Raw genomic sequence first — 26,397 nt, 5'->3', positions numbered from 1 at the left:
AATACCGTTGCATAGTGAATTTCTATAGGAGTATTCGGACTACTCTGACAAATTGTTATACTTGACAATGTATTCTACTTTGTATACTCTCTAATATCGAATGAATAGTAGAAAATGAAATTTTACGTAGATTCTCGGTTATGCACGTAATATTCAATCAAGGAAGAAACTCAAATTTCCATTTCAGAATTTACTTGCTACAGACTCCTGTCGTCATGAATACGTCGGAACGAAGCTGAACGACGCGACGTCCCAACGATTGGGTGGCACTAATGCCTGACATGGAGCGAAATTAGCAACCGATTCACGGGTACCCGTATTACCGGGAGGCGATCAAACGTTCGACACTCGAAATTAATCACGAACAAAACGCATTGGATGCGTCTCTCGAAACGGTACGGGCGCCCGATGTCAATGCGTATTCAACACGACAACCGACGCGGCACACCGTGGCGTGGCGTCCGTGCAACGAGGTAAACGTGAAATAGAAAGGATCGCGTTTCGCCGTTCGTTTGCAACATCACGATGTTGCCCTCATGCGTCTGCTCTCTCCTCTTGCTAGATACGGGGTTCAAAGCTTCGGCGAACCGGCGTTCCTTTGAAAACTACTCGGAAAAACAAGCTGAAAGCAGTAAATGCGCGGGAGCCGCATCGGTATCATTATCAAACAAGCTGCTCGCATCCCGCTATTCACTCCTCCCTGGTGAATGCGCTCAGCAAAATCTTGCGATAATCCTATGGCTTATATCGATTACCTACCCACCTACTATCCGCCTATCTGTCCTTTCGTGAAAACCAAGCCTCTTGCCATCGCGTCATCCACAGTTGCCTCTCAAGGCGTGAAACAACTGGCCTAAGAAGGATTTGTAATTGGAGAGACCATGGATTTTAAAGCAATCTACAGATCGTGTTTTCTTGATTAGTTTCACTGAGGCCGTCACGCGATACTCGTTTGAAACTTATCTCCTTCGCTTTTATCCCATTTTTCTTTGAATGTCGCGTGTTTATAACAGTGTTTTTATTAGGATCAGCCGGGTGTCGTTTTTGTCCAATCGAACGCAATTTTCGATCGGCGAAGACTCGTATTTATGGCCAATCAATTTGGTACCGTTACCGTGTAAAATTGATGCATCCCGCGCTTTAATCAATATTTGAGGATTACTGGATATGAAACGCAACCCCTTGTCCCGTTTACTTGTTCGCTCGTTGTAAATGATAAAGATTTGCAGAACGTGATTGTATGAACCGTCGATTCAGTTATTGCTCTTATACAGGTTCACTCAAATATTTCATGCACGTGAGACCGAATATGCAGAAGCCTATTAATTATACACCGAAAGCCAAATCACTATCTCAGAATCGTTCAATCGGTTCGAGCTTGCGGATCGTCATTTGTTTCGAATTAAGATTGTGCGAGTTTCCCTACGGAATTCGTCTAATTAACGCAGTCGCTGTCTAAATTCTTACGACGCAGAACACAAACAAGCAACGTGGTGTTTGATCATCATCGGGACTCAAACACTAATGCTTGACAAACAACGGAATCGTTTGCGCACCGAACGCGAGGATTTAAGTTTGCGCGAAGGCTTGATTGTCCCCATCCCCCCAGCGGGCAATTAAGCGATTCTAATTTTCCCGGAGACGCTCGCCTCTCCTTACCCCTTCTCTCATCCTTTATCGTTCGCGTATCTCCCTCGACTCGCTTGGAATTTCGTTTCGTATTAGGGTCGAAACTTTTTAAATGAACAATTATCGAGTCGAATTTAATTTGAATGCGTCGAATATTGAGAATGTGGATTCTTCGCTTTGCGAAAATTTCACCAAGAGGTGGTAATGTGCGAGGCGATCCGCCCGAATAACTGCATCGAAAACACTTGGGAAATTTAGCTAACGGCGGGATATCTCAATCCACTTTGAGATTCGTGTTTAATTTAGCATGCTTTCAGCAGACATGGCAAGGAACTTTCTTCCCCGCGGAAGAGAAATTTCCCGGGAACGCGTTGTAAGGCAAATACCGTGTTGGCGGAACGCGATTCGGTTGTGACGAAAAATCACAAACAGCGAATTCGATACAGAGTTCGCTAGAGCGACGCACGTTTTATGTTCCTCTTTTTTTTTCTTTTTTTTAGTCATCATTTGTGCAAATTTTTTCTAGCTATAGAACTATTACAGGGTTTATCACTTTCAGTTCAATGGAGCTACACACGAGTTATTGTGCGGACATGAGAAGCTTGTTTTCAGGCAAATAAAATCGCAGTAGCGTACGAAAAACAAAGGAACGAGTGTTTATTTTTCATTCCTGTCTGGATAAAAAATAAACGATATTGCTCAAGTAAATTAACAATTGAACAGGGAACAGATATCGACTGTCTAGAATCCCGAATGTAGAAAACTGGGTTTTGGTCGATAGGAAGTTTCCTGTTTGCCGTGTTCCAGCGAGCGCTCGACGTATCAAGAGCTCGCACACGCGCCATCCTCATTTGGATCATATCGCGAAATGAACGGAATTTAGGAAAATATTTCGATGAGTACAATTTTTCAGCTCGATTGTTGCATTCCCGTTTCGCTGATCGAAGTCCGCTTTCAACTTTTTATTTTATGTTTAATCAGATTATTGAAGAAAAATGCAACAGTTTAATTCCAATAGAAACTCCGTAAATATTATTTCAGGAAATGAACACAAGGAGAGATAATAAATGTGTCATACTCTTTTATGAAATGAATTTCTTTTTAATTATTCCTGTAGACGTTGATGTGAACATTTTTCTGATCAGACAAAATGGATTATCAGTTCACTGATAAATAGCATACTGAAACTCATTAGAACATTATTCATAATAAAAGTACTAAATAATGTATTTTATATTCTGTCAATTTATTTCTACCAAGAACAGTTTGAAATTTCTGATTCGTTCAGAATTACATCAATAAAGTTACAAAATTATCAGGAGAATCAAATTAATTCTGTAAAGCTGTCTGCATAATTGATCTCGCAACGAAGCTATATAACTCGAAAATGTCGTTTCATTAAATAGGAAACCGCGAAATCCAAGATATTCTTGTGCGAAAACTCGGAATAATTTCACGGCGCGTTAGAATTATACGATTTAATCCGAGGAATCTCTTAATGGGATGTTAATTCTAGATTTTATCTTATCTGGTAATAAATAGCATGGCTCATTCCTGGATCTCGAGTAGAACTTATTTGATTTCAATATTAACAAGAAGGAACTCAATGAAAAAGCAGACAACGTCAAACTTTAAATTAAATTATGTACTGACTTCAACCGTGGAAAAATTCCAGTACAAAACTAATGTTATCAACCATCCATAAAACATTCGCTATTGTAGTTTCGAATTACCTATTGTACCTTCACACTAATTAGTGACATTTCAAACTTAAAAGACTTCTTACGAACATCAGACCTAGAAAAAGTTTCTTTCGTTCCTCTTTAAAATCCGTTCACGTCCAAGGGTAAGACCCAGGTATATGTATATTCTTCGCAGTTCGGTGTCAAGGATACGCGTTGACTCTGCGATGCATACGTCACTGCGACGACCTAACGCCCGAGCGGCGGTAGTCGGATCATGCATAATGCGTTCCACGGGACGGATACAGGGGTTTGGGGGTGCCGGTAAACGACCGAAATCTGGACGCCGATAACATACGTACACACGTGCATGCACGGCCGGTGGCAATACGCATTTGCATCTGGCATCCGACGCGAGTCCGCCGCTCGTGGATATGCATGAGGGACAAGGGAGACGAAATTTCAGATCAGACCCACGGCCACCGCTCGAGCCACTCGGCGGAGGGCACTCGGGTACGACGTTAAGGACACGTGTACGGCCACCCACGAAATTGCATTCGCCGCGGACTTACTTCCGTCTCGATGCTCCGGACCCTACGTCGCGCCGAGTCTTTTTTGTATTTATGGGAGCGTCGCCGCGTCACGAGAGAGCTTCCTCCTCTCCGTCTCTCCCTCTCTATTTAGTTCGTGACTTTTGAACGTACCGTCGCTCCGGGACTTGTTTCCGTAAATCTCGCCGCGTCGTTCGCGTCTTTGATCAGTCGAGTTTGAGGGAACGGTCGCACGAATTTGAGGTTCGTTGATATTTTAGAAGCACTTTCTTATATATTGAAACTGTGTACATACTAGCAGTGCGTGACGGAAATACAAACACATCGTGAAACGATATATCGTACATAGGTACGGGTTCAAACATAGATAAAACTACAAATGAAGAAACACAAAGGGGTACTGTGTAGTAAATAATGAACCGTTCTTTAAGTTTTGCCTGTGAACGATGACGTGCACGCAACCGAGGCGGTATAATTTAATATCATCGGTGTAACGAGAAAAATTGGCCGAGAAGGGAAACGATCGACGGGCCGATTACGATTACGGTAGCTCGCGATTAGAGCTGCCTCTCGTGCCGGCTTCGATCGAGGAACTGAGCACTGTATTTATTCGAAAAAAATAATCTCTCAAATTTCTGCGCGATAAGCAGCGCAACTGCCTCGAATTTAATCAACCGAACCTTTGCGGGACTGGTCTTTCTTAACGCGTGGCTTGCATGCATCGTACATCGCGCAGTGAGAATGTACCCACGCGTCGTTGTTCCTCCGGGATACCGTTCCAATTCAATCTACAAACCTGCCTCGCTCTCGATTCCCAGGAAATAAAACTTATGCCATTATGGGACCGTTGGAGAGTACTTACCGAGAATATACGGTACATTTACTCGTCCCGTCACGGCCATCGGAACACCGCTGGCTATACCGGCCGTTATTCTTTTTCTCGTTCGAAGCCTCGAGCATCTTGAACCTTTTCCCCGGATTCGAGAATTGCGCTCTTCGAGCCGAGGCCCGGAGCAGAAGCAAACGCGAGATAAAGCGGCTGAGCTCGATTTTATTCCACTGTGCCGAGAGGACGAGAAAATATCGGATGCACGCGGTGTAGCGCGATTACGGCCGGCTCGGCGCTAAGGAAAGCTTTCTCCAGCTTTTCACCGTGCGAGCAAGCCCGCGCCAGCTGGTTCATTTAATTCTCTCTAGCTATTGTTTTTCACACTATACATACGATGTAATTCGATTATTTATCTCGGCTTGTTCTGCTACACGAGGAATGCTCGCCTGTCTAATTCTTTTCTAGTCCCTATTACGATTTCTAGTTTCTTTTCAATTATTGGCATTTAAAAATATAGATATTTTATAAATAAATTATTTCAAATATAGTTAAATTTGACATTTAGGAAGAGTAAAATGTATAATTTAAGTGACGTTAATTATTTACTTCAGTCTTAAGGAAGATTCGTTTAACTTTTTATAGATGATCATTATCTATTCCTGGAATTTCAAAAATGAATATATAAACCGACTGAATGCCAATCAAGGAATTTCACTGGATTTTAAATAGAAAGTCATTGGTTTTCGTTTCTAATTTCTTATGTACATGATAGGAAAGAATGATTGTTTGGAATTTTTCGTCTTCGCAGATTCATCAATAAAAGCGTCGGGAATTAGAAAAGGGTGAAAACAAAAGTTGGTCAACTATTACAAAATATCGTATTCTTTTTCATCGATGTTGATTCGACGTCGGGCCAGAGCGGCTCGAAGGTCTAAAGGGCCTTCACGCGAGGACTCAGACCGGAAGTTTGCTTGACTCGTTTACGACAGATCGAAAGTTTTCGCTCGCGTCTGCAAAAGTGCCCGAAAAGCTCTTCTCTCTCCTCCCCTCGTTGGGGATTTGATTTTCCAGTGCGGCCACGCGGTCAGGGTAAATTCGTGGCCAGCATTCTAAAGAAGTTACACGCGATTTTCAGTCGTCACTGCGAAAAGCAAGGTGCTGTCTCTTTGAAACCGTACTGACTTCGTGTTTGCACTTATTTCCATTTCTCCTATAGCTTCGATTTTTCGTCACGCGATTCTTTACCTAATTCCTCTATCTCGTTCGTTCACGATCAATACTTTAATATTAAATGGAAAACGGTAGATATAAATGGAGACAACGGGACTAGTTACCGAAGGAGTTCAAATTACAGCGTATTGGAAGAACATTTATACTTGTCGTTTCCAGTTTTCACCTTGAATAACTCAGAGCCGAAGCCTTTTTCATTATCGGTGCAACGTTTCGGCAAAAAAAAAAAAAAAAGACAGTGGCAATGTATTGTTTTTTACTGGCGCATTGTTAGCGTCTGTTGTATGCATACACGGTTCTCGTTTTCAATAGACGTACCGAAGATCACCCGCTGTTGTTGGCCCTGGAGCGACGTCGTTTGAGTATAGTATACATAAAGTTGGAAAGTCCATTGCGGAGGGACTTCCATTACTTGATATCGCGAGACGAACTGTGTCAAATGAAAGTATATGAGACTCTCGCTCGGTATGAAAAGAAACCAGTCGCAAGAAGCTCGTACAACGTGGTGGTACTTTTAAAACTCGTCTTGCAATGGGCAAGCCCCTCGGGTTGATAACTTATCAACCGGTTCACGGTTATCAGCTCTACGAGCTCGTCCATAAGGATGCACGATGAAAGGGTTTATCTCCAGCTAATTCTGAATGCATCGCATTCAAAATTATCTGCAGATCCGAAAGATACTTCGAATCCGAAGGAACGTTACAGAAAGAAATACGTATACACTGAACGTAATAGCTCTTTTTAAAGACTACGAAACTCGAGATCCGAGTATCATGAATAACCAAACTCAATACTAATACAAATGATAAAGTGTCTAAATGAACCAATACGAAATAGATTTGAATGGAGAAGGTCGATGAAAAGAAGTCCGCGTGTTTCAATTCTTTTAGAAAAATAAAGAGCGGATATGCGCTTTGAACGATCCTAATTCGATGGCCTCTGGGGACGGTACGTGCCAGCCGGCTCGTCGCGTTTTCATCGTGAGGTCGCGTTTGCTCGCTTGCTGTCGGCGAGATACGAAATTTTACGAGGAAACGTTGTCCCTGGGTCCGGATTGCGGAAGAGGGGTTGCATTACCGGATGTCGTGGCACGACTCAACCGCGATAAGGATACGCGCGCGTATCCACCCACACGTTCCGCGCGTGTTTACCCTCCTACGTATGAGCTTTGATGCCATTCGCGCCCGGGCTACGTGTCTACTGAATGGAAGATGAACGCTCGACGACCGGATGCTAAATTCCGAGACGCTCCTGTCCTCGTTAATACATTCTTTTTCTTCTCAACTGCCCAGCTAAAATTGCATTCTTGCTACGCTCGACTGGTTGAAAAGAGGAATTCAGAGATGATTGTTTTGCCCGCGCGCTACATTAAATTTAGTGAGCAAAGAAACGCGATGGGAGACTCTGATCTACAAAAGTCCGCGAAACGATAATGAAACGTAAAGTAGAAGCGAGTTGCGCGGAGGGATTTGCGCAGTCAGTTGCCGGCAGAATGCCGGTGCAGGCTACTTAAATTAAAGACAGCTTTACGAGGAACGGTGCCCGATAACAAGAGGAAACGCGCAAGGTTTGCCTCCTACTGATTAATTGCAATTACGTCGGTTAGGTATTCGAAGACGCGATCAGCTTCCGGCTGCGAGAATGGGCTACCTTTGACAATTAAGTTACTTAATGCGCACAGCCGTCCGTGAAATCGCTGCTCGCGCTACGTGGCGGCAACGGAAACGCAATGCTAGCAATAATTAATATTCCCGGAACGTAGCAGCGGCTCGTCTTGGAGAGAATAAAACAGGCTGCTTTAATGCATCAGAGAAGGCGGCGGCGGTGGTTCGTCGCGCCACTACCTTAGCTCGAGAATCGTTATCGTTGCAATCGATTCTCCGCGATACGACAATGCTCGCCGGTTTACGATTTTATCGCCACTTATTTCCGTTCAATCACGACGTACTCGCAACTATAAAGCAGACAATATAATTAATGCAGGCTTGCGTCTATAAAATTTAGCGACTGCCGTTTCATTTTATTGGAGGACGCAATTATCGTTTTCGTCTGTGATCGATCGTAAATACTTCTTGCGATACTATTTTTCTAGTTTTCTACCGATAGGCAAGAATACGACGATCATTAAAATACGTACCGTGAATAAGTTCTCGCCTTGGGTAGCAAACACTTGTAAACTATTCCGTCTTCTAAGAATAGACGTATCGGTTACGCTCGTTACACCCTAGTATCATCATTATTTGGAACAAGCAAGGATTCCTGAGAAACCCTCGGAAATCTGTCATGTTCGGTGTTGGATCTGTTCTGAAGAGAAACAGAAAAAGCCGCGATTTTCGAAGGACCACCGATCACGGTTCCCGTCAAGTATATCTTGACGCGTGTATATTAGGGAGTCAGCCAACAGATCTGACTTTCAGATCTTCTCCGGAGAGGGGCGGAGGAAACGGACGCGAAGGGGTTAATCGCCCCGCTATAAATTACTAGGCTTGATGCATTGCTTGCGCGGTTGGTTGGTCTACTGAGCTACGCTCTTTGATATATGCATATATGCCTCCACACATGCACCGGATTGCTCGCACGCCTGTGTGCACCTGGACTCGGACCGCGTGACGCGACGTAAGACGTGTTACGCGCGCCGACGTGTCTCTATTCTGACGCAGGACACCTGCTTGATGCACGCGTCGTCCTGTTACGTGAAATCGGGCCGACACGCACCTCCGACTGTTATTCTTAAATTTGTATATCTATGAAAGTATCCTAACAGATAACTAATTGGATGCAGGTCCTTAAGATTTCCTTCGAGGAACATCGATCGTTATTTTAACTTCCGATTTTAATCGCAGGTTATTGTTACGCCTTTTATTACTTTTAAACTCAAATATCGCTTGAGGAAACGCGGTGCACAACAATACGATTTCGTTTAGCAGTAAATAATTTCTTTCAATCGAACCATCTCCCGATTCCGGTTCTCTTCCAAGTTCCATCGACTCTATTTCCTCCGATATCATTCCATTGCTACACACCGACGTAGCGCCGCGCCGTTTCCCTATACTTTGACTTCTCCCGATACGTACCGGTTTTTCCATACAGCGAACCACTTTAGCGTTATTTGGCCTCCGCAGGGAGAAGAAGAACCACAGAAATTTCGTTGCCGCCGCGTTAAGTGCGAAATTATTCAGACAAAGGCGATACGATCTTTCCCGAGCGTGTAGCTCGGTAAGATTGCATTCCGAGCATTATGTAGAGGCCGGAGTGTGTCGAGGTGCGTGATGTACGAGCAAGAATCTACGATTGCTTTTGCAGCACCGGGGGACCCGGGTAAACCTCGATGTCTCCCTCGGCGCTTTCGGTGTATTACCGGAAGCAATTATGACTGCATGTTCTTTCCGGTCATAGATAACGACGATTCTCGCCCTCGTTCCTTCGTGAAGAATGATCGTCGCGTTTAACCCTTTAACGCGTTAAAAGCACCACCACCAGCCTGACGGTCTACTCGTTATTAGCAATCATTCCTAATTCCTGCCGCGGTACGATCGTAACTAATGTTCATCAACAATATTTGCATGTGGACCACAAAGACACGGGCTGAGCAAACGATTACCATCGCGATGGTATTTAATCGTGGAACTTCAATTTTACGATTTCACTTTGATTGCCACAACGCAAAGTAAACTTCTCCGCTTTGCTTTAACTCCGACGTAACCTCGGTACAGGGATTTACTTTGCGCACACCATCGTTGCGTCAGCCTTCGCCTCTTCTATCCCACCATATTTTTCCACTGAAAACCTTGGCGCCCGGGTATCTCCGGTTTTTACTCGCAGCGCAGCCGACAAAATTGTCCGCCAAAAAAATAATGCTAATTATACCGCACCGACGACGCAACGTCGCGACACCTCTCGAATTCTCAAGGGAAATTATACGTCGACATCTCCTCTTTGAAATTAAATACTTCCATCGACCCCGTGTCACGTCGTCCAGTTCGCTGATAATATTGAGAAGCGGAACTTTAGAAGGAAACAACCGAGGAATTTCAGTCGCTGAGGCTTATCAATCGCGGCTCTTTAAAAACCGTTTACCGTTTGCGAAGATCGCATTTAGATAGCTAATAGGGAGCGGGAGTAACTTTTACGGCTGTACGATATCTCAGCACCGTGATCTCGTTCTTAACGCGAGATCCGGGCTCGGTAGAAAAAAAAAAAAACTTTGTAGGTCGCTCGTTCACCGTCCAGCGAAATGACTCAAAGCGCGGCCTGAATCATCGCATAACGAAGCACGCGTCTGTTCCATTAAATGATTTTTTTTTTCTAACGTGTTGGCGTGTTACGTGCCACCAAAATGCGCGTGGTCACGTTTTACCGTATTTTTTCCCTCCGGTTTTTTTTTTGTTCACTTCTCTGCACAGTTCGTAACATTTATTTGCCAGCGGAAAAGCACAAATTGCGTCGGTCGCTGGTGCGGAATATGAAATTAGTCAGACTGCGAAATTCTGTAGAATTATTGATGATTAATTTAATACACAATTATCGATTGCGTTTCGCTTGTTGAAAAATATCGAATAAAAGAGAGATGGAATTATAGCATTAAACTGCGTGTGAATTTCGTGGGACCGTTAGTGAATGATATAACAGCATTACTAATTGCACTTTGCTAATTGCCGAAACGTTGAAAGCATGAAAGCAATACTTCATCCTACGCTTTGCACAAGAGACTTCTCCGAGAAAGACAAATTCAGTCCTTATCGCTTTTTCAGAGAATCGGCCACTATTTGATGATGTAACCTTTGCGAGTTAATGAAGAGCGGGCGCATATACATATAATTAGTTAGATTTAGTGGAACGCGCATGAAAATGAGGGAATATTTAATGTAATTTTCCGATTCTCTGGCGCGTAAAATGGGAATATTGTTAGTTTTCGTATTGTTCGCTGATTAATTACCTCGTGACTAACGTCATTGCAAGTAAAAAACCCGGACAAAGGGTGCACTTCTTTTTACCATTGAATTTCATTGTTAAAGAGAGGATAATAGGAGAGCCCTATTGCGAATTTCCACGAGACGACCGACAAGCAACCACGGCACGAGACGTTCCATTGCGAAGCCGGCCGTCTAAACAGCTATGATATCCTGTGAGTATCCGTGTTTGCACAGCTATTCACGAAATGTTGCCCTTCTCTTCATTTTTTACACTTCTTTGTATACTATTTACACGGTTTTTGCACTCGCCGTCTGGAACATCAGATTTTATTGCGTTCTCGACCTCTTTCCACCGGACAGACGCGCCAGCCGCGCTTTCAAAAAGTCCGTTTTCGCAAATTATTCGAAGCGTTCGCGCGTGCGTTTGATCCTGACGTGAAAGGACGAGGAGAAAGGGTGAATACAACGAAAGAGGTATTGAGTAAAAAGAACCGGTCTGAGAAATTCATGTAAGAGACCCATGAGCAGAATCCAGTTGTTCCACTCGAAACTTTCTCTCGGGTCCCGTCATCCCTCGAATCCCATTTTCAATGTCCAGAAGCTTTACGATCTGGATCGTACGCGGCGAACTTTCTATAACTTTTCCCGCTCGCGTGCATGGAGAACGATACACGTACGTACCCACGGACAGGACACTGCGAAAGGGCGACGCGAATTTCCATCCGGACGATTCAATCTCTAGCAGCGACAAAAAAATCGCGTGCACTTCGTGTTCGCGATGCTTTTCTCTGGGTATCGAACATTCGACGGAAAAATGTGGTTTCCTTCGAACCTTGTGGCGGAGAAATTGAAACGTTAAAATGCCCTGTGGAAAGAATGCGATCCGATCTCCCCATTTCGAGGTAGTATCTCTTTATACGTCGGTTTTACTTGAGGATTCCTCCGTCATTTTTCATTCCACGCGTAACGAAGGAATCGGATTTCATCTATTGTCGCTTCGCGATAAGCCGATACGTTACTAATGAATCCAGCCTTATTAATTTTCATTTCGTTCGATTTTCACGTCGAAACGGAACTATTATGTTAAATGTAAAAGGGAACGCGACATTACAAATACGAGTTTGAACAAAACCTGAAGTACGCTTCTGTGCATGAATTTTTTTACTTACGGGTGGGTGCTCAGTTAGTTGCTGCTTTATTAAACAGGATGTAGGTATCTGTAACAAAGAGAAGGACGTCATAAAGCCGTATTCGAAATAATTGGAAACTCGATTCATTTTTTAAATTCTCATCTGGCTGCATATTGAAACCGGAATCGCTATTAGCTTTTATTAGTTCTACATAGTAAAGGTTATTTCAGAGTATATCCAACCGACTGCGACAGAATTCCAATCGAGTCTTAATCGGAACCATGGTCTGCTCTCGTTCTAATCGGCAATAGCGAATATAACGAAGCCAGGAATAAATATAATAATTTTTACATAAACGAAATGCCAGCGTTTTACCATTTGTCTTCGTAGGAACGTCGGAAATGAAATTAAAGGGAAGACGTTCGAGCTTGATATAAATTTGAGATTTCACGGACGACGTCGATCAACGACAGCAGACGTCGCGTCGGTTCGAATTTCTGGAATCTGAAACTCGGCTGGCGTGAAGCGCAACCCGATGTCGCGCCGTGCCGCGTCTTGCCGAAGCGAAACGCGGCGAGACGTTGGAAATTTGCAACGAAGACGGGATAAAATGCGACGTGAACATAAAAATAGCTTCTCCTTTGGTGAATCTATTTACCGTGACTCCGGATAAAGTGTTTTCCCTGGCATTGCGAGGGAAACTTACAGAACGTACCGATACAACATGCTTTCCAATAAACGTAACAAGCGACCAACTAAATATCCAAACAGATTTTTCTCGTCGCTGCAGCATATTTCTTTTATTATTATTTAATGCGATTCCTTGTTATATTCGTTATGCACTGCATGGAAACGTATTTTAGTAAACCATCTCATCGCTTGTCACTGATATAAATTTTAATAGGACTGTGGCCTAAAATTCGTTGATGAAGATAAAATAATAATTCAGTTGGATAGGATTCAGTGGATAGGATTAAGATGAATTTCCATAGTATTTAAATCTGACGGAGGAGGAGATAAAACATGGTACGCGTCGTCGGTTCGCAAAGACGGAACACGGTGCACAATTTTCTGAAAGTAGAATACTTCGACGCCGGACGGCTCTCACCCCTTTTGTACCGGCGATCGACCGTGAATGACATTAACACGGAATTTCGCAACGGAGCAACGGTGAAACCAACCCTCTTATTTCCCCGTCCTATCCCACTTACCGCCCTACGGATCCCAACTACGATCCCATGACCCGCGTCGCCACTTCACGCTGGCCCCATCCACTCCGCTATCCTCTCTGTCCGTTTCCTTGGCTTTGTTTCTCCCTTTATCAAGTTGCTTCCTCCCACCGGCTCCGACCCCCTCCGTCACGGCTCCAGTATCGCTGCGGCGCCGACAATTTTACTGCTCGGGACTCAGGTCGACCAAAGGAATTCCGTGAGTCGGTCTTTTATATCCCTTAAAAAGATTTTCTGTACTTTAATGAAAAAAGCTTTTCCATAGAACCCGCCCGCTACTCGAGACACCATCTTCTTTCTCTGCTCTCCCGACGTCCCTCTGCCCCCTCCGCCCGTCTACGTTCTCCTGGCCTCTTTTCAAATTCTTTTATTTTCTTCCTTCACCATCCAACCACGCATTCTTTCGCCGATCTCGTCTCCCTACATTTCTCTGTACACGTTCGTTTCACTCTGTAAATTTCAGCTTGGACTCGTCTCCCCGTGTCATCGTTCCCGTGTACCCGTTCGCCTGTTTCGGTCACGGTGCCTTTGTTCCCTCTCATTTATCACATATCCACCTGTCTCAGTATTTAACTTTTCTCGTTGCCTCGTCCCCACAAAGAAAATCGCGATAAAAAGAAGGGGTCTTTTTGCTCGACGCTTGCCTGCCTCCTTGTTGTCTTCATTCCTTCGACTTATTTTCTTCTCCTCGTTGCCATCTCTCTTTTCCTCGTCGATAGCTCCCTTCTTTATTCGCAGGTTTCATTCTTTATTTCCAGGCTTCCCCCGGGGCTTCCTCTTTGTTCCCCTTTGCTCCTTTACTCACCACCCGCACTCTTTTCTACGTTTATATTACATGTATCAGCGTGAAATAAACTCCAGTTCGCCTCTATTCTTACCATTATCACTTCTCATATCACTCATCCTTGCATCCTTGCTCCGTGCTACCTTTCTTCAATTTATATTACCTGAATGAATGTATTGAGGTTCTTCTGATACGCCGCGCCGGTATACTTCTCCATGCGTTTGAAAGAGAGCCACCTTCTCAGAAATGTTCTCCCTTAGCCATATCGCGATTTCTCCATAGGATTCATCTTGAGTTCAGAGAGTCCCCTACTCCTCCGTGTCTCGCACAATAATCGTAGACAGCTACGAGCCTACCCGGACGCGTATCACGACTCGGTGTTTCCCCAACTTTGTCACCATCACTGCTCGCGCGCGCTCACTTATCGGTAAAAAAGTAGCTCACTGATAGCGCAGGACAGAGGAACAATGAGAAAGCTGCTCCGGCGACATCCGGAAAAAAGTTCGCGAGAAGAATCTGATAACAAATTTCCAGCACGGTAGAAATGTCTTCGTAATAAATATTTTCTAGCAAAGGTTGAAGCTTTTAATTAACCGGAATTAACTGCATAGCAACAGTAAAGTAGGAAATTGTGAAATAAAGCAATATAAAAATCCTTCATTCAAGGCAAGGTGATTATTGATTGTTTAACTGCGTCCCATCGAACATTCTCCGTTGTTCCGATCGAGTATTCCTGTACACAGGATCGACCGTGAATTCATTCTATTGGCTGCGGTCAGAGGAGTGATTCATGAATGGGAAAATGTACAGAAATGTAACGTCTATTCTTAGTACACGCGGAAATAACCGATACCTCGTTCAGGAGTAGTAATTCGTGTGGAGGAACCGTTTTGGTCGAAGGAAGACATACGGTTCCACCGGACCAGAGTATTAGCTACGTCGAATGGTGCCTACGCTAATGACGAATGTGCTTCAACAACCGTTTACCATGCTCCGTAGCACCATTCCAGAAATTGCCTCCCCGGTACCGGTGCCAGTGTAATTGCCGAGATTCATGGCGATTTTTCAGCCGCGTGTACAAAGGAAGATTGGTGGCGCAAAGTAACGATACGTTTTGCATTGCTATTCATTCCCTGATTTGTTCCTCAGGAATATTTCAACTGTAAGCGTCGGGGATTCTTGCACTGCTTTCTTATAACTGAGTGCAGTCGTTTAGAATCGAAATTTCTTTGTTTTATTAGATGATCATAATAATTAAGTATATTTCTTAATTTATCGAGGAATGTCAAGATAGGTGGGCTCTGCATCAAATTTTAACGATACGTCGTCGATGAATCTCCCGACGACTAATGGGCCACTGGGACTTAGACTATCGATCTGTCGTGTGAGTAGGTGATTTGACGATGATTCGCGTGCGACGTTTCTCCTAATTCAAGATACATTCCGGATGATACTGCGAACAGGTTATGCAATCCCGACAGATACGTTATCGGTGCACGATGGTCCGCAAGTGTAGTAGCGAACGCGGTAGATACTAGTTGCATAAGCCGGACCGTCACGGGTAAAGACGAGAGCCAGGTTAGTGCAAGAGGAGGAGAGAGGTCGAGGAAGGAGGATCTGGCTGGTTGTCACAAACCACGTCGAGTGATCTATGGCTCTAATTAATGGCAATCTCCGGAGGGGGCCCCTAGCTTTCCGCGTGGATTTCAATTATCTCCCATCAGTTCGCTCCTCCGGCCCTGGTTCCCCGGTTCGGTAAACCGATTAAAGTTTTTGCAATCCGGATACAAGAGCCCTCACGGTTCCGATAAAGTGGAACCTCCTCTCCACGGTGACTGAAGTTTGCCAGCCTGCTTGTTACCGTGTCACCGTGATCTGTCCAATAGAGGGGCGTCCGTATAAAAACGTAATCGTTCCCTCGCCCTTTGAGAAAATGCCACTGACAAACGATGAAAATTAGGTACTTGGGGATAACCGAAATTCTCAGCTTATGCAACTAAATTCAATTACTTGCCAATTGTTGCTTACAAGTTTAGTTACCAGCTAGTATGAATCGGCAGTTCGCTGATTCATTGTCTACGAGAAAACTTGAACTTAAGTCTTGATGTGCGTGCGGTTGAAGTCGCGTAGTTAATGATCCTCAGGCGCGTCACAATCAGTTGGCCAAGTTCTGATGTATCGGTTTGCGTAAATGGTACCCGATCCCCATTTCGATTAAGCGCTGCGCTGCTTCATGACCGAAATGCGCCTCAGCGAGTTATGTTTGCGCTGGATAACTTCAATGATTAGAATAGTACGCTAAGGTGGAACGGACGGACTTGAGTTAAGATGAAATATTCATGAGGATGTAACATGCTGTCGTACATGCCTAATGACTTTCACATAATTAATAATTCTGCTCTCGACTATACCCGAGGAGTTCCCGTACCTGTTCGATTACGTCATTTTCAAACGTCGATCAACCTAACGTAAAATTTAAGAACCAGCCCTCTCGCGTTCTCAAAATATAGTTTCGAACTGAAGAAAAGTTCAACAGCCGTTGAGGCAAAATTGGCTCGGGGTTAACGCTTACCTTTCTGTCGCAGAGCAGCGTAATATTAGATAATGCAAAAAAGAAGTACGTCGGAGTTAATTGTAAAGCACATCGTAAAGCTAATTCAATTCTGTGTGCATCATTGAAAATCCTGTCCGGAAGAAATCTAAACGCGGTCCGAATCAAGATGCAAATTAATCTTGTGTACTATTTGTAAAAGCAAACTCATAGAAAATACCAGTGATCCAGAAGCTAATACTTTAACGTGATATGATATTTCAAATGCGTTTAATATCAACCATATTAAAATAGATCCAAAGAGATCCAGAAATGGCAGGCAGAATAGATCCAAGGGATGGGAGGTTGTAATTGGTTGTAGCATCAACCTCGCCGTCTACTAGGATCTAAATTTTATGATCCAGACTGGAGTACAGACGATTAAACCGGAATTATTCTGATCCGAGATCTCTGGATATTTTCGTGTCCTGCGAGCGTGGATGTAGACTCGGTCGGGTCGGTTCTTTGCGACGGCCGATGCGATTGCAATTGCAAGCCTGGCGTGCAACGGGGTGCAACCGCGGAACGACGGATAAACCAGACTAGACCAGCCGGATCCTTGCCCTCCGAAAGATTTTACTCCGTGGCGAGAGGGTTTGGCAAGTTGCCCGAAGCCCCTGGCCTCCGCTCCGGTTCTATTTACCGGAGGAATTTCAGTGATTATCGGCAAAGGATTTACAGGAGTCGCCCTCTCTCTATCTATTTCCAGCGGCCATCTTCGTGTCGCCGCTGATTAGAAGTTTACATTCGGTGAAGCAACGTTGCACCAAAACGCGTCAAAGAAATCGCCGTTTCAATCGCGCGGTTTACAATGTTTATTTAAGGACTGATGAGCTTTAAAATAAAATCCTAGTGATTTTTTTCTCTGTATCTGTTTCTACTTCATTTGCATAAAACGATCTAATTTTTTAGCCCAATTTGTATTTCGGCAAGCTGATACGAACGTTTGAACTATCGTCCGGTTTATACTAATAGGGAACTATGATTTACTTGAGCTCCTTGACCCCGTCACGGAGTTAATCTTTTCTTTTCCCATTTAACAGAAACAGCAGGGAATCTGCTTCTTGCGTCGCACGAGTTTTTCTCGTCATTCATCTTCGCCCCACGCGTGGTTATTTCAATCTTTCATGCTATCTGTTTCTTGCACCACGCATGGTCACGTGCTTTGCATATTCTTGTCCGATTTTTCTCCTCGCAGATTCAATTAATTTCCGTCGAGCGTGTCCGTTATTTATATTTTAAAACTTGTATCGACCGCTCGTTTTGTTTGCAATATAAATCTTGAACGAAAATGGACAATGAATAAACAAAGTAAAAAAGAGAATAGAGCGTACCTTGGTCAGAAAAGCACACGATATATTTTATTGCTTCGTGCACACACATAACTTTAAATGAATGTTCCTAGTTATTTACGTCCATGCGCACGCGGTTACGTCCGTTTGCAATTAATGATATTAAAAAATGTATATTTTATCGGTATTTAATTACATTTAAACAGAAAACAAATTTATTTATCGCGACTCGAATTACGAAAAGGATGAAATTACCACAACTCCGATCAAGTACACGTATCGGTTTTCTCTGTTCTATTACTCAAATAAACTGGGAAATTGATTTTTATTGGTTAATAAAATAAAACATTCCATGGGATGAAATTAAATCAATTAATATTCATTTGCATTCGAGGGGCAAGTCAAATATATACCAGAGTTTCAAACATTACTTAAATAAATTAAATAACGCATTTTTTAAATCTGTTCTCCACCAAGAAGATCCGAAATGGTCTATCAGCAACAAATCTGCTCACGCTCGCAGTATATATGAATCAATGTCCGAGTCTAAGAACCCGTTTAATTCAAGATGACCGCGGGGCATGACCATAGCTTGATTGCAACGTCTCGATAAATAGTGGAAAAATTTTCTGCAGCGAGCACGCACCCAATCCGAACGGGTGCACGCGAGTCTCCGTCCAGTGCCTCAGGTTCTTTAATATCACCGTTTCCCACTTCCACTCTTCGATTCCCTTCGGTTCGATTTCGACCGGGACGTACGACCCGATGAATTGACATAAAATCGAACGGGTTCAAGTGTCCCGGTTCGTTAATTCTCCGAGTGTTCCACGGGAGTCGTAAAGTCTTTGGACGACCTTAGATCGAACACCTTAGTTGCAGTGCAATCTACATGGAAAACGCTTCCGTCAAAGTTAACGAAAGATTTGTGATGATTACGATGGTACAAAACTCGTCACATAAAAAATGATTTAATATTCCTAAAACGTTAGTGAGCCCAGAGAATTTCAATTTAACGTTTCCATAATACGTCTATAAATTCATTAATTTACTGTAAACGCCATTCCTGTCTCCCTTCGCTTAACATGGAGCTACGTGATACGAGATCGCGAAGTGAACAAGTTTTGATTTCTACGCTGGACCAATTTATTCAAGCAAAATGTAATCAGTCAGGGCGAAGTGTTCTAAACATAGTTTACAATCATTAATTAATTACTCGAGGCAGGTACGGAACGGCGAACGATTCTTGAAATTATGCTCGACGGTATTTCCAGTATTTCCACTTCAGCAGTTCCTTAACACCGCTTGGCACGGCGCGCCGCTGTAAACTATCTCGTATGAATAAAATGGACTTCCGAGGTATTTGTTAACAGTTTACGTAAACGAAACGCGTTACACGACCGTCTCATCGCATCGGCGTGAACTTTGTTCCGTGATAGTTTCTTCGACTAGTTGCACTAGCGGGAATACGTTTAGCAACTTCGTTAATGAATTAATTAACCACGAAGCAATGCAGTTAGCTCGGCAACTGCAGCCGGAAAACCAGAAACGAATGATACTTTACGCGTTTAGTTTTACTTCGGACGACCGTCTATAAATCGGTAACTCAGTACGAATTTGTAGAACAGCCCAACACCGATAATTACATTTAATAGCGTTTCGATTAAGGCAAGTGACGCACGAATATTAGAATGCACTTATCGGTGCCCGGAGCGCAAAACCGCCGGATGAGTAATTCACTGCGTAGGTAAATGCCTACCCATTCTTGCTAATTTATTAGCGGCCGTACATATGAATGGCCTTTCATATAAACCATCACGCGTATGTATTTCTATAGCGATTGATCTCGTTTGCGATTACCTATCAAAGCGTGATCCTGCAGAAGCACCTCGTAATTAGCACGTTGGAATAAGTATAATTAAAAGGATCAAGCAGAAAATGAAGAGAGATGTTCTTTTAGAAAGAGATTTGGAAGATAATCATGATTTGTCACTCCTGCATTCGGTTTTTGTACGAATTTTTTTCTCTCGCTTTTCAGACGAAAAATCGTTACGTGTTTTGCGCGTTTCTCGCAATTTTCGCGACGCCGAGCGAATATCCAATACGATGAAACTAATTGGAAACGTTATCATCGTTTAATGATTTTTGATTTTATTATAAAAACGCCGTTGTCGTAGAGAGCACGCGTAACATATAACGTAGGATTCTAATTAAAAAATGAGTACGTGTGCGCGGATAAAATTATGAAATAATTCGTATCGGTGATATTGCATCGAAGGGAAAATCGAGCGTAAGAAAATCTGTTGCACCCTGACACGTAATTGAAATAGAAAATGAGGAGGAATTAAAGTGATAACCGGGTATAAGACGGTGTCCATTTTCGAGGGAAATCCTCGCGAGAACCTAGGCACACGGTTAATTGAAAAAGAGATTCGTTGTCAGTCCAACTTCTGGCGAGTCTAATATCCAACCGGCTGGAACAAACTCGTCAACGCAAAATGAAGTAATCCTCGAGCAATCTCCGCGAAGGATCCCTTTCGACTGTGAACTTGCCAATTTTTGTTCGACGTTATCAACCTCCACCCTTTGTCTAGCGCGGAGAATGCTCGGAATTACGTCGCGTTGACCTCCCCGTTTCTAATCATTTCGTTGACTATGCTAGGAGCGATCGATCAACCGATGGCTTTGTCGCTCGACGATACTCTGTGAAGTATTTACGAGAATTACAAAGCGACTTCAATGGAACGTCTCCAATACGGACGACGGCGAGTTAGCGGAATACGAAATTACAGTCCGAGACTGACCGCTGATAAGCCCCAAACAAGTTCTAACGTGAAGCGTGACTCGTCGTTAATGGCGAAAGGGCGATCGGTGGACGACGTCGTCCAACCCTTTTGCGATTTAGAAACAACGGAATCATGAATATTCCCCAGCCGCGTGCCCTGCATTTCAATCGACACCGAATTCCCTGCCATTGTTCGGTCCCCTTCGATGGTTTATTAGCTTTCGGACGTGTTTCGATGCGGCCCCAGATAGTTGATTTAATTAAAAAACTCTTCTATGATAAATAAAATTGGAGATGCTGATCAAAGAGCGCTCGACTAGAACGATGATCGTATTCTGTAAAATTTGCAAGTTCACCCATTTAAAGAGGCAACATCCTAGGTGATTAATAGCGGATGCAACGTTCGAATAACGAAGGCGAACGTTTAACGGGATTCCTTCGATAAAAAAACGAGTACATACCCTCGCACTGTATTTCGTTATCGACGAAACGATAAAACTTGTAGCGAATAATTGTTATCGCCGATGCGAGCATTTACGGGTGTACGTGGAAAACGCACGCGACCGTTGCCTCTGGAGTTAATTAACCCATTTGCATGATCGGTTCCCACGCGTCTCTGACCGGCTACGATTTTTCCATGTCAAACGCGGAAATGCGAAACTGGGCTTTTTACAGTCCCTCGATCCTCCCCGTGTTACTGCCTCGCAAGAGAAAAATTGCGTACTCTAATTGCAACCGTGAAATCCTTTCACTCGCGAAGCATGTTCCTTCGTTAACAATTTGTAAAAGTAACGATGGACAGGGTAAAATTTTATTTTTCAAGAGAACGTCAACCCCAGTGTAATACGTCTAACTGAAAATGTTCGTTAAACTCGAAAAGTATTCTCTACAAAAGATATTTTTCATCGACCTTAACTTGTAAAAATGTGCACTTAAAAAAATATCGTGCTTAACAGAAATATGAATTTTCAGTTTTGTAATGCATTAATTATATTTATCATGTAATTAGACAATTACATTTATGTAATGGTGATGTGTAGTACAAACGCGAATATAATGGAATATGGACAGAAAATAAATTAAATTCATATAAATCTAAATGCAGGACGTAGAATAGACACTAAAATTTCGTTTCGGGTTGAACAGCTTACAGTGATGGCTGGAGAAAGTCCGGCTCAGAGAGGGAACGTTTCTAGACTTTAGCGAATTTCAAATTATTCCGTCGACTACATAATTACTTGACATGAGTAGTTGTACACTCTGAATTTGTTTCACTTTCACTTTACATCCGCAAAGATTGAATGCTGAATTAGTTAGCAAAATTTCTATATAGTATCGTATCTGTTCTAGAAATTGTAAATGGAAATCATGTGTAGTACACCGAGTGTTTCCGCGTCTCAAAGTCTTTTTCAATGATCGGTAACAGCTGAACGATTAACACGGTTCTATTCCCATAGTTCTTAACACTTTCTTAAGCGTTTGAATTTACCAGAGGAATTCATCGCGAAGCGCACGTTGCGCGTTCGCGAGAAGCCACCGGAGGGCCGTTCTGTATAGTAGTCCCAATTTCCCAAGGCGGCCGTATACGCCGATGATGGTCCCAAAGTGGTACGCAATAATAATGCGGGCTGGAGTGGATGCAACGTTGCACCGTCGTCGATACAGCGCCAAGGGAAGCGTCATCAATCATGCGGGAGCCGATGTTCGTATAAGTATACACGCGTGGCTGGTGCGTTGCACTCGACAAGATGAGCTTCGTGTTGTTACCCTTCTCCGCTACTCTGTACACGTATATACCGTTTCAACTACAGGGATCCGAAATGCCCCGGCACCCGATCACCTCTCCTAATCGCTATCGATCATTATCCTACGGGAACCTAACAAATTGGGCTAAAGTCGGGTCATCTGGGTCGGTTAAGCTTCATCGTGTTAAAACTCATTTTGAATTCCGCTCGGATTAATTTGATGCGCATCCAGGGACCCCATTCATCTTTATCACCATTACAAAAGAATGATAGAGCAACTTATTTAAAAAGATATATACGTATAACAAATGAGAAAATAATATGATACATGCATTTGTTTGATGAAGATATATTAATATAACTTTTCCAGCTGAGCTTTGATGTGCGAAATGAACTAGATCAAAGTACCTGAATATAGCTCCTATACGCGCTTAATATTTGATCCAAGTGTGCTCCCATTTAATTGCATTTAGTCGAGACGGCATCTAATTAGATAAATCGCGTGTTTCTATTGCTGTACGCATTGAAAACGGATAATTGTCGTTTCAATTCCTGGAAGTACGTTTTCGCTCTGGGTAATATCACCACGTTAACGTGTAATACGGCCGCGGAACTTGTCCGACAACGTATCATTGAAACTGGGCCATTCAATTCAGCCTTGCGCTCGCGATCGAATGCGAACAGGAAATTAATTAATTATCGACCGACAGTAAGATAGCCCCTGTGAATAGACGGGACAATTAGAGGCGACAAATTAATCCGGGATCAGGGATCGGTAAAATTTCTCCATTTAAATCACTGAACTTCCCGACGTACAGTACGTACACCGTAATTGATTAATCTTCCACATATCCACACGTATGAATCTACGTCTTTCGATCTTCAATGAACGCGCGACACTGCATTGATCTCCTATCCGACTGAAAGCTTTTTGAACTAATTACAAACTGAAACTATGTAACTGTACCGAGATTAGACACGATTACGTGACTAGCGGCAGAAAGCATTACCCGAAAATCGATACCTCCGATCTTGACGTCATCCCTATCGACATATTTTCTCGTTTGCGACAGAAATTCGCTTGCATATTCCAACCCACGTAATAATCAAAATGCATTGCGCCATCGTGTCCTCGAATGGTTCTCTCGAACGGAAACCGATTTACAATTAATAAAGGAAGATTTAATGCACGTTCGTCGAATGTTTCTCACCATTGTACACGACATGGCCCTCAAGATACACCGACGCGATTATCCGACCGCGAAATTGTCCCCAACTCCACTTCCTATTGTTCATTTCATTTCGTTCGTCCCCTCGACCACTGGTCATCAATATCCGTCCCCTATCCTCTGGCACTGCTCTCGTTAGGACGCGTTCGAAATAGCACGCCGCGGTGCGAACCGCGGGAAGACAGTGACGCGTACGCGATGAACAGCGGATGAACGTTACGGGGGTTGAAGCGAACCGTAGGGTACGGGATGCGCGGAAGGGTTGGGAAAGGAATAACGGCCGGCGAGTGGCGGGAGCTTTCGCGGAACGGGTACAAAGCTTCGCAAACAATGCGCGAGGATTTAGACAATTGGCGCGATCAAAATGGCCGACGTAACCCCTCGGAGCACCGCGAGCAACGGGGGGGACGCAAACCCGCAGCGGTGCAACACGTTTTCGGTTTTATGGGTGCGAGTGGCCGGAAAAGCGATTTTCTGGCGGCAGGGAGAGAGAAAAAAGGGCGCGCTGGGATGAAATAAAATTCACGGCTACACGGAGAAAGAGAAATTGTTCGTGTTGCGAAACAGTGGGGGTTGGAAAGGGTGATCGTAGTCGCCTAGCACGCGTGCCGTTCTCTCTCTCTCTCTCTGTACTTTTTTACTCCCGAGCTTTCCGACGGCGAAAATCTCGGCCAGCACTTCTTTCTCGCTTTGTGAAAATTTAGTCCAGACATCCGAATCAGACTGTCCGCTTTTTAAACCCGTGAACGAACTTCTCTGTCACCGAAAGTTAGAAATGGGGGATCGTACGGTTTTAAATACTTCACGGTAACAACTTTAAATTTTAGTTTCCGTCCAAAGAACGAAGGTAACTGCAGCTTCTCATATTCGCATGACATTTTAAGTGCATTTGTCACATTCGTCGACTAGGAAAGGAAATTTACAATACATTATTTAAATGTTTCTGTACTTGTTTTTCGATGCAGTTGTTATTTATATAATATCGAATAAATAGTTATTTCCGATACTGTTCTTCGTCAATAAACGATGTTTTATACTTTCAGCTAATATTCATTAGTGTCTCACATATCACAGGGAAATACGTCAAGACGAAAATAATATTTATTTATATTATATTATTATATTATAACAAAATATTTATAGCTGCATTCATTTACATCGCTTTTATCGACGATCGTTTTATTTTTACGAAATCAGATTCGTCTTGGCCGAATCGGAGAGAAACATGAGAATAGAATCATTCCCGCCGTTTCCATTCGCGGGCAGGTGAAAACCTGCGAAGTTCGCTTCGTGAGAATTCTCGTGCTACGTTATTCGAGAGCAACTTTAATTTCGTCATTAGCAGCTCTCTAGCCTGGGTTTAGGTCCCAACCGTGTACAGTGTACAGGGTTTCAACGGACCCGAACGAGTAACGAGTTTTCAGCACGGAAAACCCTTCAGAAACGAGTCGAAAGGGGCTGGAAATAAGTGGTTCGTAGGGTGGTGGCTCGGTTCATTTCATTATCGATAATTGAAAAGTATCGGGATTCGGTTTTCCTCATGATCCCACGAACCACTAATTGGATGTTTCGTAAAATGAGCTCCGGGTAGAAAAAAAGTGAAGTCTACTGGGTGAACTTACATCCCAGGGGTCGATGACTTCATCGACGTATATTTTGACAGAATGTTATTAGTATACGTTAGACGCATCGTTTCCTGAATGAACTCACAAGAGAATTCAGTCGAGTTCACAAAAATTTTCTTTAAAAGAAAAGTGTCTTTCTAACAATTGAGTGTTTGTTCGACCTAACGACTTCCATTGAGCACCATTCTGTACAACACGAAACGGAGGAGAGTGCGTGGAAACTTTAGTTCCGTCCATTAATTTTCGCGGTAGTTTCTTAAAAGACGCGTGACTTCCTTGCCTCTATTCATCGACAATCCCCTTTACGGATAACGAGTCACGTTCAGAGTTGCCGCAGCGTCGCGTTAGTCCCTCGCGCGCGCACATACATACACACAGCCAACGCCTTTCGGAGATCGGCTTACGTGTCACAACTTAGAAGCAGTTTACCATCGCAAACCGCCATCGCTACCACCGCCACCATCATCGAAATGGGGATGGGTGGATCGCCCGTAGACTGAAAAGATGTAGCGGGACGTATACGGAGTTTCAGACACGATCAGTTTCGACGAGGAAAACTTTCCCCGCGGCGTCGCGCAAACTATTACCACCTGAATACAAAGTGCACCGCGCGGTGCCTTAAAACCCGTGAAAAATGTCACGTGCTCTCTAACGTATGCGGGAAGATTGAATTTACTGTAATCGACCAATTCTCTTTCGTGCCTACACTCTACGAAAATCAATCTTGATCCTCCAATGATCGATCGCAGACTCGATCTTCTATCAAAGAATTTTCATACGTCTCCGTTACTCTTATTGGACGCTAGGGTAATATCCGATATAAAAGCGTGAGAGCGTGCAGTCGTCGGAGATCGGAGAAAACGAGCGCACGTTGGAATGTGGTTCCGGGGATGTCCGATCACGAATCCAGGCTAAGCCGTTTTCGGTGTTTCGAAGGCCGAAATTGTACGCGGTATTAAGGATGTATTGGCTATACAGTTAGTCTCAAAAGTACTTTAGAAAAACATATTTCCTATAGTTAAAAAGAAATCAGACGTCAGAAGAATAATGCTAATAATAAATAGCTACGTGCTAAAGAGTATAGAAGAAAATATCCAATTAATTATTGACGCTAGCGAAAAGCTTTTTATACAGAAGTTATAGGCACTGACATCCTC

At 43.4% G+C, this 26,397-nt stretch overlaps 1 protein-coding gene across 1 annotated transcript in view; it reads right to left on the bottom strand.

The window, feature by feature from the left end:
• Window positions 1–26,397, bottom strand: part of LOC108628264 (chaoptin) — a 143,960-nt gene that overhangs the window by 78,381 nt on the left and 39,182 nt on the right. The window contains exon 3 of the mRNA XM_018030060.2: window positions 12,004–12,051. The gene's annotated coding sequence lies outside the window, so the exon portion shown is untranslated. The remainder of the gene's footprint in view (window positions 1–12,003; window positions 12,052–26,397) is intronic.

This window comes from Ceratina calcarata, unplaced genomic scaffold, assembly GCF_001652005.2.
Source record: "Ceratina calcarata isolate Rehan_Ccalc_2016 unplaced genomic scaffold, ASM165200v1 scaffold514.2, whole genome shotgun sequence".
NCBI classification, from domain to species: domain Eukaryota; kingdom Metazoa; phylum Arthropoda; class Insecta; order Hymenoptera; family Apidae; genus Ceratina; species Ceratina calcarata.
Note: the sequence above shows the minus strand (reverse complement) of the source record. Positions and strands in the feature narration are given on the sequence as shown.